This window comes from Cololabis saira, unplaced genomic scaffold (genome assembly GCF_033807715.1).
Source record: "Cololabis saira isolate AMF1-May2022 unplaced genomic scaffold, fColSai1.1 scf043, whole genome shotgun sequence".
NCBI lineage: Eukaryota > Metazoa > Chordata > Actinopteri > Beloniformes > Belonidae > Cololabis > Cololabis saira.
Window position 1 is genome coordinate 285,001 of NW_026906207.1, and position 10,000 is coordinate 295,000.

A 10,000-nucleotide genomic window follows, 5' to 3' on the forward strand; every position below is an offset into this window, starting at 1 on the left:
ATATAATACAAGTCATTGATTTGTTGGTGATAATAATTTAGAAGCGCTTATTTGTTGGAGTTAAAGTGCCTTAACCATGTGCAAAACACTTTAGGACGTGAGCTGTCGCTGTTACCACGTTGAAATATGTGTGGGTAGATTAAGCGAGAGCGCTCTCTGCTGGTTGAAAATGCTTACAGCACCTGGTATTCCCAGGCGGTCTCCCATCCAAGTACTAACCAGGCCCGACCCTGCTTAGCTTCCGAGATCAGACGAGATCGGGCGCATCCAGGCTGGTATGGCCGTAAGCAGAAGCTGCAGCTAGAAATACCTCTTATATGGAGTTGAAGATAAGTCATAGAATATAAGTCATTGATTTGTTGGTTTTATTTGTTGGAGTTAAAGTGCCTTAACCATGTGCAAAACAATTTAGGACGTGAGCTGTCGCTGTTACCACGTTGAAATATGTGTGGGTAGATTAAGCGAGAGCGCTCTCTGCTGGTTGAAAAAGCTTACAGCACCTGGTATTCCCAGGCGGTCTCCCATCCAAGTACTAAACAGGCCCAACCCTGCTTAGCTTCCGAGATCAGACGAGATCGGGCGCATCCAGGCTGGTATGGCCGTAAGCAGAAGCTGCAGCTTGAAATATCTCTTATATGGAGTTGAAGATAAGTCATATAATATAAGTCATTGATTTGTTGGTGATAATAATTTAGAAGCGCTTATTTGTTGGAGTTAAAGTGCCTTAACGATGTGCAAAACACTTTAGGACGTGAGCTGTCGCTGTTACCACGTTGAAATATGTGTGGGTAGATTAAGCGAGAGCGCTCTCTGCTGGTTGAAAAAGCTTACAGCACCTGGTATTTCCAGGCTGTCTCCCATCCAAGTACTAACCAAGCCCGACCCTGCTTAGCTTCCGAGATCAGACGAGATCGGGCGCATCCAGGCTGGTATGGCCGTAAGCTGAAGCTGAAGCTGCAGCTTGAAATACCTCTTATATGGAGTTGAAGATAAGTCATATGATATAAGTCATTGATTTGTTGGTTTTATTTGTTGGAGTTAAAGTGCCTTAACCATATGCAAAACACTTTAGGACGTGAGCTGTCGCTGTTACCACGTTGAAATATGTGTGGCTAGATTAAGCGAGACCGTTCTCTGCTGGTTGAAAAAGCTTACAGCACCTGGTATTCCCAGGCTGTCTCCCATCCAAGTACTAACCAGGCCCGACCCTGCTTAGCTTCTGAGATCAGACGAGATCGGGCGCATCCAGGCTGGTATGGGCGTAAGCAGAAGCTGCAGCTTGAAATACCTCTGATATGGAGTTGAAGATAAGTCATAGAATATAAGTCATTGATTTGTTGGTTTTATTTGTTGGAGTTAAAGTGCGTTAACCATGTGCAAAAGACTTTAGGACGTGAGCTGTCGCTCTTACCACGTTGAAATATGTGTGGGTAGATTAAGCGAGAGCGCTCTCTGCTGGTTGAAAAAGCTTACAACACCTGGTATTCCCAGGCGGTCTCCCATCCAAGTACTAACCAGGCCCGACCCTGCTTAGCTTCTGAGATCAAACGAGATCGGGCGCATCCAGGCTGGTATGGCCGTAAGCTGAAGCTGCAGCTTGAAATACTTCTTAAATGGAGTTGAAGATAAGTATATAATACAAGTCATTGATTTGTTGGTGATAATAATTTAGAAGCGCTTATTTGTTGGAGTTAAAGTGCCTTAACCATGTGCAAAACACTTTAGGACGTGAGCTGTCGCTGTTACCACGTTGAAATATGTGTGGGTAGATTAAGCTAGAGCGCTCTCTGCTGGTTGAAAAAGCTTACAGCACCTGGTATTTCCAGGCTGTCTCCCATCCAAGTACTAACCAAGCCCGACCCTGCTTAGCTTCCGAGATCAGACGAGATCGGGCGCATCCAGGCTGGTATGGCCGTAAGCTGAAGCTGAAGCTGCAGCTTGAAATACCTCTTATATGGAGTTGAAGATAAGTCATATGATATAAGTCATTGATTTGTTGGTTTTATTTGTTGGAGTTAAAGTGCCTTAACCATATGCAAAACACTTTAGGACGTGAGCTGTCGCTGTTACCACGTTGAAATATGTGTGGCTAGATTAAGCGAGACCGTTCTCTGCTGGTTGAAAAAGCTTACAGCACCTGGTATTCCCAGGCTGTCTCCCATCCAAGTACTAACCAGGCCCGACCCTGCTTAGCTTCTGAGATCAGACGAGATCAGGCGCATCCAGGCTGGTATGGGCGTAAGCAGAAGCTGCAGCTTGAAATACCTCTGATATGGAGTTGAAGATAAGTCATAGAATATAAGTCATTGATTTGTTGGTTTTATTTGTTGGAGTTAAAGTGCCTTAACCATGTGCAAAAGACTTTAGGACGTGAGCTGTCGCTCTTACCACGTTGAAATATGTGTGGGTAGATTAAGCGAGAGCGCTCTCTGCTGGTTGAAAAAGCTTACAACACCTGGTATTCCCAGGCGGTCTCCCATCCAAGTACTAACCAGGCCCGACCCTGCTTAGCTTCTGAGATCAGACGAGATCGGGCGCATCCAGGCTGGTATGGCCGTAAGCTGAAGCTGCAGCTTGAAATACTTCTTAAATGGAGTTGAAGATAAGTATATAATACAAGTCATTGATTTGTTGGTGATAATAATTTAGAAGCGCTTATTTGTTGGAGTTAAAGTGCCTTAACCATGTGCAAAACACTTTAGGACGTGAGCTGTCGCTGTTACCAAGTTGAAATATGTGTGGGTAGATTAAGCGAGAGCGCTCTCTGCTGGTTGAAAATGCTTACAGCACCTGGTATTCCCAGGCGGTCTCCCATCCAAGTACTAACCAGGCCCGACCCTGCTTAGCTTCCGAGATCAGACGAGATCGGGCGCATCCAGGCTGGTATGGCCGTAAGCAGAAGCTGCAGCTAGAAATACCTCTTATATGGAGTTGAAGATAAGTCATAGAATATAAGTCATTGATTTGTTGGTTTTATTTGTTGGAGTTAAAGTGCCTTAACCATGTGCAAAACACTTTAGGACGTGAGCTGTCGCTGTTACCACGTTGAAATATGTGTGGGTAGATTAAGCGAGATCGCTCTCTGCTGGTTGAAAAAGCTTACAGCACCTGGTATTCCCAGGCGGTCTCCCATCCAAGTACTAAACAGGCCCGACCCTGCTTAGCTTCCGAGATCAGACGAGATCGGGCGCATCCAGGCTGGTATGGCCGTAAGCAGAAGCTGCAGCTTGAAATATCTCTTATATGGAGTTGAAGATAAGTCATATAATATAAGTCATTGATTTGTTGGTGATAATAATTTAGAAGCGCTTATTTGTTGGAGTTAAAGTGCCTTAACCATGTGCAAAACACTTTAGGACGTGAGCTGTCGCTGTTACCACGTTGAAATATGTGTGGGTAGATTAAGCGAGAGCGCTCTCTGCTGGTTGAAAAAGCTTACAGCACCTGGTATTCCCAGGCGGTCTCCCATCCAAGTACTAACCAGGCCCGACCCTGCTTAGCTTCCGAGAACAGACGAGATCGTGCGCATCCAGGCTGGTATGGCCGTAAGCAGAAGCTGCAGCTTGAAATACCTCTTATATGGAGTTGAAGATAAGTCATAGAATATAAGTCATTGATTTGTTGGTTTTATTTGTTGGAGTTAAAGTGCGTTAACCATGTGCAAAAGACTTTAGGACGTGAGCTGTCGCTCTTACCACGTTGAAATATGTGTGGGTAGATTAAGCGAGAGCGCTCTCTGCTGGTTGAAAAAGCTTACAACACCTGGTATTCCCAGGCGGTCTCCCATCCAAGTACTAACCAGGCCCGACCCTGCTTAGCTTCTGAGATCAAACGAGATCGGGCGCATCCAGGCTGGTATGGCCGTAAGCTGAAGCTGCAGCTTGAAATACTTCTTAAATGGAGTTGAAGATAAGTATATAATACAAGTCATTGATTTGTTGGTGATAATAATTTAGAAGCGCTTATTTGTTGGAGTTAAAGTGCCTTAACCATGTGCAAAACACTTTAGGACGTGAGCTGTCGCTGTTACCACGTTGAAATATGTGTGGGTAGATTAAGCTAGAGCGCTCTCTGCTGGTTGAAAAAGCTTACAGCACCTGGTATTTCCAGGCTGTCTCCCATCCAAGTACTAACCAAGCCCGACCCTGCTTAGCTTCCGAGATCAGACGAGATCGGGCGCATCCAGGCTGGTATGGCCGTAAGCTGAAGCTGAAGCTGCAGCTTGAAATACCTCTTATATGGAGTTGAAGATAAGTCATATGATATAAGTCATTGATTTGTTGGTTTTATTTGTTGGAGTTAAAGTGCCTTAACCATATGCAAAACACTTTAGGACGTGAGCTGTCGCTGTTACCACGTTGAAATATGTGTGGCTAGATTAAGCGAGACCGTTCTCTGCTGGTTGAAAAAGCTTACAGCACCTGGTATTCCCAGGCTGTCTCCCATCCAAGTACTAACCAGGCCCGACCCTGCTTAGCTTCTGAGATCAGACGAGATCAGGCGCATCCAGGCTGGTATGGGCGTAAGCAGAAGCTGCAGCTTGAAATACCTCTGATATGGAGTTGAAGATAAGTCATAGAATATAAGTCATTGATTTGTTGGTTTTATTTGTTGGAGTTAAAGTGCCTTAACCATGTGCAAAAGACTTTAGGACGTGAGCTGTCGCTCTTACCACGTTGAAATATGTGTGGGTAGATTAAGCGAGAGCGCTCTCTGCTGGTTGAAAAAGCTTACAACACCTGGTATTCCCAGGCGGTCTCCCATCCAAGTACTAACCAGGCCCGACCCTGCTTAGCTTCTGAGATCAGACGAGATCGGGCGCATCCAGGCTGGTATGGCCGTAAGCTGAAGCTGCAGCTTGAAATACTTCTTAAATGGAGTTGAAGATAAGTATATAATACAAGTCATTGATTTGTTGGTGATAATAATTTAGAAGCGCTTATTTGTTGGAGTTAAAGTGCCTTAACCATGTGCAAAACACTTTAGGACGTGAGCTGTCGCTGTTACCAAGTTGAAATATGTGTGGGTAGATTAAGCGAGAGCGCTCTCTGCTGGTTGAAAATGCTTACAGCACCTGGTATTCCCAGGCGGTCTCCCATCCAAGTACTAACCAGGCCCGACCCTGCTTAGCTTCCGAGATCAGACGAGATCGGGCGCATCCAGGCTGGTATGGCCGTAAGCAGAAGCTGCAGCTAGAAATACCTCTTATATGGAGTTGAAGATAAGTCATAGAATATAAGTCATTGATTTGTTGGTTTTATTTGTTGGAGTTAAAGTGCCTTAACCATGTGCAAAACACTTTAGGACGTGAGCTGTCGCTGTTACCACGTTGAAATATGTGTGGGTAGATTAAGCGAGAGCGCTCTCTGCTGGTTGAAAAAGCTTACAGCACCTGGTATTCCCAGGCGGTCTCCCATCCAAGTACTAAACAGGCCCGACCCTGCTTAGCTTCCGAGATCAGACGAGATCGGGCGCATCCAGGCTGGTATGGCCGTAAGCAGAAGCTGCAGCTTGAAATATCTCTTATATGGAGTTGAAGATAAGTCATATAATATAAGTCATTGATTTGTTGGTGATAATAATTTAGAAGCGCTTATTTGTTGGAGTTAAAGTGCCTTAACCATGTGCAAAACACATTAGGACGTGAGCTGTCGCTGTTACCACGTTGAAATATGTGTGGGTAGATTAAGCGAGAGCGCTCTCTGCTGGTTGAAAAAGCTTACAGCACCTGGTATTCCCAGGCGGTCTCCCATCCAAGTACTAACCAGGCCCGACCCTGCTTAGCTTCCGAGAACAGACGAGATCGGGCGCATCCAGGCTGGTATGGCCGTAAGCAGAAGCTGCAGCTTGAAATACCTCTTATATGGAGTTGAAGATAAGTCATAGAATATAAGTCATTGATTTGTTGGTTTTATTTGTTGGAGTTAAAGTGCCTTAACCATGTGCAAAACACTTTTGGACGTGAGCTGTCGCTCTTACCACGTTGAAATATGTGTGGGTAGATTAAGCGAGAGCGCTCTCTGCTGGTTGAAAAAGCTTACAGCACCTGGTATTCCCAGGCGGTCTCCCATCCAAGTACTAACCAGGCCCTACCCTGCTTAGCTTCCGAGATCAGACAAGATCGGGCGCATCCAGGCTGGTATGGCCGTTAGCAGAAGCTGCAGCTTGAAATACCTCTTATATGGAGTTGAAGATAAGTCATATAATACAAGTCATTGATTTGTTGGTGATAATAATTTAGAAGCGCTTATTTGTTGGAGTTAAAGTGCCTTAACCATGTGCAAAACAATTTAGGACGTGAGCTGTCGCTGTTACCACGTTGAAATATGTGTGGGTAGATTAAGCGAGAGCGCTCTCTGCTGGTTGAAAAAGCTTACAGCACCTGGTATTTCCAGGCTGTCTCCCATCCAAGTACTAACCAAGCCCGACCCTGCTTAGCTTCTGAGATCAGACGAGATCGGGCGCATCCAGGCTGGTATGGCCGTAAGCTGAAGCTGAAGCTGCAGCTTGAAATACCTCTTATATGGAGTTGAAGATAAGTCATATGATATAAGTCATTGATTTGTTGGTTTTATTTGTTGGAGTTAAAGTGCCTTAACCATATGCAAAACACTTTAGGACGTGAGCTGTCGCTGTTACCACGTTGAAATATGTGTGGCTAGATTAAGCGAGACCGTTCTCTGCTGGTTGAAAAAGCTTACAGCACCTGGTATTCCCAGGCTGTCTCCCATCCAAGTACTAACCAGGCCCGACCCTGCTTAGCTTCTGAGATCAGACGAGATCGGGCGCATCCAGGCTGGTATGGGCGTAAGCAGAAGCTGCAGCTTGAAATACCTCTGATATGGAGTTGAAGATAAGTCATAGAATATAAGTCATTGATTTGTTGGTTTTATTTGTTGGAGTTAAAGTGCGTTAACCATGTGCAAAAGACTTTAGGACGTGAGCTGTCGCTCTTACCACGTTGAAATATGTGTGGGTAGATTAAGCGAGAGCGCTCTCTGCTGGTTGAAAAAGCTTACAACACCTGGTATTCCCAGGCGGTCTCCCATCCAAGTACTAACCAGGCCCGACCCTGCTTAGCTTCTGAGATCAAACGAGATCGGGCGCATCCAGGCTGGTATGGCCGTAAGCTGAAGCTGCAGCTTGAAATACTTCTTAAATGGAGTTGAAGATAATTATATAATACAAGTCATTGATTTGTTGGTGATAATAATTTAGAAGCGCTTATTTGTTGGAGTTAAAGTGCCTTAACCATGTGCAAAACACTTTAGGACGTGAGCTGTCGCTGTTACCACGTTGAAATATGTGTGGGTAGATTAAGCTAGAGCGCTCTCTGCTGGTTGAAAAAGCTTACAGCACCTGGTATTTCCAGGCTGTCTCCCATCCAAGTACTAACCAAGCCCGACCCTGCTTAGCTTCCGAGATCAGACGAGATCGGGCGCATCCAGGCTGGTATGGCCGTAAGCTGAAGCTGAAGCTGCAGCTTGAAATACCTCTTATATGGAGTTGAAGATAAGTCATATGATATAAGTCATTGATTTGTTGGTTTTATTTGTTGGAGTTAAAGTGCCTTAACCATATGCAAAACACTTTAGGACGTGAGCTGTCGCTGTTACCACGTTGAAATATGTGTGGCTAGATTAAGCGAGACCGTTCTCTGCTGGTTGAAAAAGCTTACAGCACCTGGTATTCCCAGGCTGTCTCCCATCCAAGTACTAACCAGGCCCGACCCTGCTTAGCTTCTGAGATCAGACGAGATCAGGCGCATCCAGGCTGGTATGGGCGTAAGCAGAAGCTGCAGCTTGAAATACCTCTGATATGGAGTTGAAGATAAGTCATAGAATATAAGTCATTGATTTGTTGGTTTTATTTGTTGGAGTTAAAGTGCCTTAACCATGTGCAAAAGACTTTAGGACGTGAGCTGTCGCTCTTACCACGTTGAAATATGTGTGGGTAGATTAAGCGAGAGCGCTCTCTGCTGGTTGAAAAAGCTTACAACACCTGGTATTCCCAGGCGGTCTCCCATCCAAGTACTAACCAGGCCCGACCCTGCTTAGCTTCTGAGATCAGACGAGATCGGGCGCATCCAGGCTGGTATGGCCGTAAGCTGAAGCTGCAGCTTGAAATACTTCTTAAATGGAGTTGAAGATAAGTATATAATACAAGTCATTGATTTGTTGGTGATAATAATTTAGAAGCGCTTATTTGTTGGAGTTAAAGTGCGTTAACCATGTGCAAAAGACTTTAGGACGTGAGCTGTCGCTCTTACCACGTTGAAATATGTGTGGGTAGATTAAGCGAGAGCGCTCTCTGCTGGTTGAAAAAGCTTACAACACCTGGTATTCCCAGGCGGTCTCCCATCCAAGTACTAACCAGGCCCGACCCTGCTTAGCTTCTGAGATCAGACGAGATCGGGCGCATCCAGGCTGGTATGGCCGTAAGCAGAAGCTGCAGCTTGAAATACCTCTTATATGGAGTTGAAGATAAGTCATAGAATATAAGTCATTGATTTGTTGGTTTTATTTGTTGGAGTTAAAGTGCCTTAACCATGTGCAAAACACTTTTGGACGTGAGCTGTCGCTCTTACCACGTTGAAATATGTGTGGGTAGATTAAGCGAGAGCGCTCTCTGCTGGTTGAAAAAGCTTACAGCACCTGGTATTCCCAGGCGGTCTCCCATCCAAGTACTAACCAGGCCCTACCCTGCTTAGCTTCCGAGATCAGACGAGATCGGGCGCATCCAGGCTGGTATGGCCGTTAGCAGAAGCTGCAGCTTGAAATACCTCTTATATGGAGTTGAAGATAAGTCATATAATACAAGTCATTGATTTGTTGGTGATAATAATTTAGAAGCGCTTATTTGTTGGAGTTAAAGTGCCTTAACCATGTGCAAAACACTTTAGGACGTGAGCTGTCGCTGTTACCACGTTGAAATATGTGTAGGTAGATTAAGCGAGAGCGCTCTCTGCTGGTTGAAAATGCTTACAGCACCTGGTATTCCGAGGCGGTGTCCCATCCAAGTACTAACCAGGCCCGACCCTGCTTAGCTTCCGAGATCAGACGAGATCGGGCGCATCCAGGCTGGTATGGCCGTAAGCAGAATCTGCTGCTTGAAATACCTCTTATATGGAGTTGAAGATAAGTCATAGCATATAAGTCATTGATTTGTTGGTTTTATTTGTTGGAGTTAAAGTGCCTTAACCATGTGCAAAACCCTTTAGGACGTGAGCTGACGCTGTTACCACGTTGAAATATGTGTGGGTAGATTAAGCGAGAGCGCTCTCTGCTGGTTGAAAAAGCTTACAGCACCTGATATTCCCAGGCGGTCTCCCATCCAAGTACTAACCAGGCCCGACCCTGCTTAGCTTCCGAGATCAGACGAGATCGGGCGCATCCAGGCTGGTATGGCCGTAAGCTGAAGCTGCAGCTTGAAATACCTCTTATATGGAGTTGAAGATAAGTCATAGAATATAAGTCATTGATTTGTTGGTTTTATTTGTTGGAGTTAAAGTGCCTTAACCATGTGCAAAACACTTTAGGACGTGAGCTGTCGCTCTTACCACGTTGAAATATGTGTGGGTAGATTAAGCGAGAGCGCTCTCTGCTGGTTGAAAAAGCTTACAGCACCTGGTATTCCCAGGCGGTCTCCCATCCAAGTACTAACCAGGCCCGACCCTGCTTAGCTTCCGAGATCAGACGAGATCGGGCGCATCCAGGCTGGTATGGCCATAAGCCGAAGCTGCAGCTTGAAATACTTCTTATATGGAGTTGAAGATAAGTCATATAATACAAGTCATTGATTTGTTGGTGATAATAATTTAGAAGCGCTTATTTGTTGGAGTTAATGTGCCTTAACCATGTGCAAAACACTTTAGGACGTGAGCTGTCGCTGTTACCACGTTGAAATATGTGTAGGTAGATTAAGCGAGAGCGCTCTCTGCTGGTTGAAAATGCTTACAGCACCTGGTATTCCGAGGCGGTCTCCCATCCAAGTACTAACC

At 45.3% G+C, this 10,000-nt stretch overlaps 28 non-coding genes and 3 pseudogenes across 28 annotated transcripts in view; all 31 read right to left on the minus strand.

Moving 5' to 3' along the window:
- Positions 1-170: 170 nt before the first annotated feature.
- LOC133432518 (5S ribosomal RNA) lies at positions 171-289 on the minus strand. Its single transcript, XR_009776802.1, has one exon. It is a non-coding gene; the product is annotated as a 5S ribosomal RNA (ribosomal RNA).
- A 199-nt stretch (positions 290-488) lies between these two features.
- Positions 489-607, minus strand: LOC133432532 (5S ribosomal RNA). The gene has a single exon (XR_009776815.1). It is a non-coding gene; the product is annotated as a 5S ribosomal RNA (ribosomal RNA).
- A 217-nt stretch (positions 608-824) lies between these two features.
- On the minus strand, positions 825-943 carry LOC133432852 (5S ribosomal RNA). The gene has a single exon (XR_009777127.1). It is a non-coding gene; the product is annotated as a 5S ribosomal RNA (ribosomal RNA).
- Positions 944-1,148: 205 nt separating this feature from the next.
- Positions 1,149-1,267, minus strand: LOC133432884 (5S ribosomal RNA; annotated as a pseudogene).
- A 199-nt stretch (positions 1,268-1,466) lies between these two features.
- LOC133432776 (5S ribosomal RNA) lies at positions 1,467-1,585 on the minus strand. The gene has a single exon (XR_009777052.1). It is a non-coding gene; the product is annotated as a 5S ribosomal RNA (ribosomal RNA).
- Positions 1,586-1,801: 216 nt separating this feature from the next.
- On the minus strand, positions 1,802-1,920 carry LOC133432853 (5S ribosomal RNA). The gene has a single exon (XR_009777128.1). It is a non-coding gene; the product is annotated as a 5S ribosomal RNA (ribosomal RNA).
- A 205-nt stretch (positions 1,921-2,125) lies between these two features.
- Positions 2,126-2,244, minus strand: LOC133432840 (5S ribosomal RNA). The gene has a single exon (XR_009777116.1). It is a non-coding gene; the product is annotated as a 5S ribosomal RNA (ribosomal RNA).
- Positions 2,245-2,443: 199 nt separating this feature from the next.
- On the minus strand, positions 2,444-2,562 carry LOC133432717 (5S ribosomal RNA). Its single transcript, XR_009776995.1, has one exon. It is a non-coding gene; the product is annotated as a 5S ribosomal RNA (ribosomal RNA).
- Positions 2,563-2,778: 216 nt separating this feature from the next.
- LOC133432519 (5S ribosomal RNA) lies at positions 2,779-2,897 on the minus strand. Its single transcript, XR_009776803.1, has one exon. It is a non-coding gene; the product is annotated as a 5S ribosomal RNA (ribosomal RNA).
- A 199-nt stretch (positions 2,898-3,096) lies between these two features.
- LOC133432577 (5S ribosomal RNA) lies at positions 3,097-3,215 on the minus strand. The gene has a single exon (XR_009776863.1). It is a non-coding gene; the product is annotated as a 5S ribosomal RNA (ribosomal RNA).
- A 217-nt stretch (positions 3,216-3,432) lies between these two features.
- LOC133432784 (5S ribosomal RNA) lies at positions 3,433-3,551 on the minus strand. The gene has a single exon (XR_009777060.1). It is a non-coding gene; the product is annotated as a 5S ribosomal RNA (ribosomal RNA).
- Positions 3,552-3,750: 199 nt separating this feature from the next.
- Positions 3,751-3,869, minus strand: LOC133432777 (5S ribosomal RNA). The gene has a single exon (XR_009777053.1). It is a non-coding gene; the product is annotated as a 5S ribosomal RNA (ribosomal RNA).
- Positions 3,870-4,085: 216 nt separating this feature from the next.
- Positions 4,086-4,204, minus strand: LOC133432854 (5S ribosomal RNA). The gene has a single exon (XR_009777129.1). It is a non-coding gene; the product is annotated as a 5S ribosomal RNA (ribosomal RNA).
- Positions 4,205-4,409: 205 nt separating this feature from the next.
- LOC133432841 (5S ribosomal RNA) lies at positions 4,410-4,528 on the minus strand. The gene has a single exon (XR_009777117.1). It is a non-coding gene; the product is annotated as a 5S ribosomal RNA (ribosomal RNA).
- Positions 4,529-4,727: 199 nt separating this feature from the next.
- On the minus strand, positions 4,728-4,846 carry LOC133432718 (5S ribosomal RNA). The gene has a single exon (XR_009776996.1). It is a non-coding gene; the product is annotated as a 5S ribosomal RNA (ribosomal RNA).
- A 216-nt stretch (positions 4,847-5,062) lies between these two features.
- On the minus strand, positions 5,063-5,181 carry LOC133432520 (5S ribosomal RNA). The gene has a single exon (XR_009776804.1). It is a non-coding gene; the product is annotated as a 5S ribosomal RNA (ribosomal RNA).
- Positions 5,182-5,380: 199 nt separating this feature from the next.
- LOC133432578 (5S ribosomal RNA) lies at positions 5,381-5,499 on the minus strand. The gene has a single exon (XR_009776864.1). It is a non-coding gene; the product is annotated as a 5S ribosomal RNA (ribosomal RNA).
- Positions 5,500-5,716: 217 nt separating this feature from the next.
- LOC133432606 (5S ribosomal RNA) lies at positions 5,717-5,835 on the minus strand. The gene has a single exon (XR_009776891.1). It is a non-coding gene; the product is annotated as a 5S ribosomal RNA (ribosomal RNA).
- Positions 5,836-6,034: 199 nt separating this feature from the next.
- On the minus strand, positions 6,035-6,153 carry LOC133432676 (5S ribosomal RNA). Its single transcript, XR_009776957.1, has one exon. It is a non-coding gene; the product is annotated as a 5S ribosomal RNA (ribosomal RNA).
- Positions 6,154-6,370: 217 nt separating this feature from the next.
- On the minus strand, positions 6,371-6,489 carry LOC133432893 (5S ribosomal RNA; annotated as a pseudogene).
- Positions 6,490-6,694: 205 nt separating this feature from the next.
- LOC133432885 (5S ribosomal RNA) lies at positions 6,695-6,813 on the minus strand (annotated as a pseudogene).
- A 199-nt stretch (positions 6,814-7,012) lies between these two features.
- On the minus strand, positions 7,013-7,131 carry LOC133432779 (5S ribosomal RNA). The gene has a single exon (XR_009777055.1). It is a non-coding gene; the product is annotated as a 5S ribosomal RNA (ribosomal RNA).
- Positions 7,132-7,347: 216 nt separating this feature from the next.
- Positions 7,348-7,466, minus strand: LOC133432855 (5S ribosomal RNA). Its single transcript, XR_009777130.1, has one exon. It is a non-coding gene; the product is annotated as a 5S ribosomal RNA (ribosomal RNA).
- A 205-nt stretch (positions 7,467-7,671) lies between these two features.
- LOC133432842 (5S ribosomal RNA) lies at positions 7,672-7,790 on the minus strand. The gene has a single exon (XR_009777118.1). It is a non-coding gene; the product is annotated as a 5S ribosomal RNA (ribosomal RNA).
- Positions 7,791-7,989: 199 nt separating this feature from the next.
- On the minus strand, positions 7,990-8,108 carry LOC133432719 (5S ribosomal RNA). The gene has a single exon (XR_009776997.1). It is a non-coding gene; the product is annotated as a 5S ribosomal RNA (ribosomal RNA).
- A 216-nt stretch (positions 8,109-8,324) lies between these two features.
- On the minus strand, positions 8,325-8,443 carry LOC133432720 (5S ribosomal RNA). Its single transcript, XR_009776998.1, has one exon. It is a non-coding gene; the product is annotated as a 5S ribosomal RNA (ribosomal RNA).
- Positions 8,444-8,642: 199 nt separating this feature from the next.
- LOC133432563 (5S ribosomal RNA) lies at positions 8,643-8,761 on the minus strand. The gene has a single exon (XR_009776850.1). It is a non-coding gene; the product is annotated as a 5S ribosomal RNA (ribosomal RNA).
- Positions 8,762-8,978: 217 nt separating this feature from the next.
- LOC133432722 (5S ribosomal RNA) lies at positions 8,979-9,097 on the minus strand. Its single transcript, XR_009777000.1, has one exon. It is a non-coding gene; the product is annotated as a 5S ribosomal RNA (ribosomal RNA).
- A 199-nt stretch (positions 9,098-9,296) lies between these two features.
- LOC133432554 (5S ribosomal RNA) lies at positions 9,297-9,415 on the minus strand. Its single transcript, XR_009776838.1, has one exon. It is a non-coding gene; the product is annotated as a 5S ribosomal RNA (ribosomal RNA).
- Positions 9,416-9,614: 199 nt separating this feature from the next.
- Positions 9,615-9,733, minus strand: LOC133432538 (5S ribosomal RNA). Its single transcript, XR_009776821.1, has one exon. It is a non-coding gene; the product is annotated as a 5S ribosomal RNA (ribosomal RNA).
- A 217-nt stretch (positions 9,734-9,950) lies between these two features.
- LOC133432764 (5S ribosomal RNA) overlaps positions 9,951-10,000 on the minus strand; it is a 119-nt gene continuing 69 nt past the window's right edge. The window contains exon 1 of the ribosomal RNA XR_009777042.1: positions 9,951-10,000. This exon is cut by the window's right edge and continues 69 nt beyond it. This is a non-coding gene — a ribosomal RNA (5S ribosomal RNA).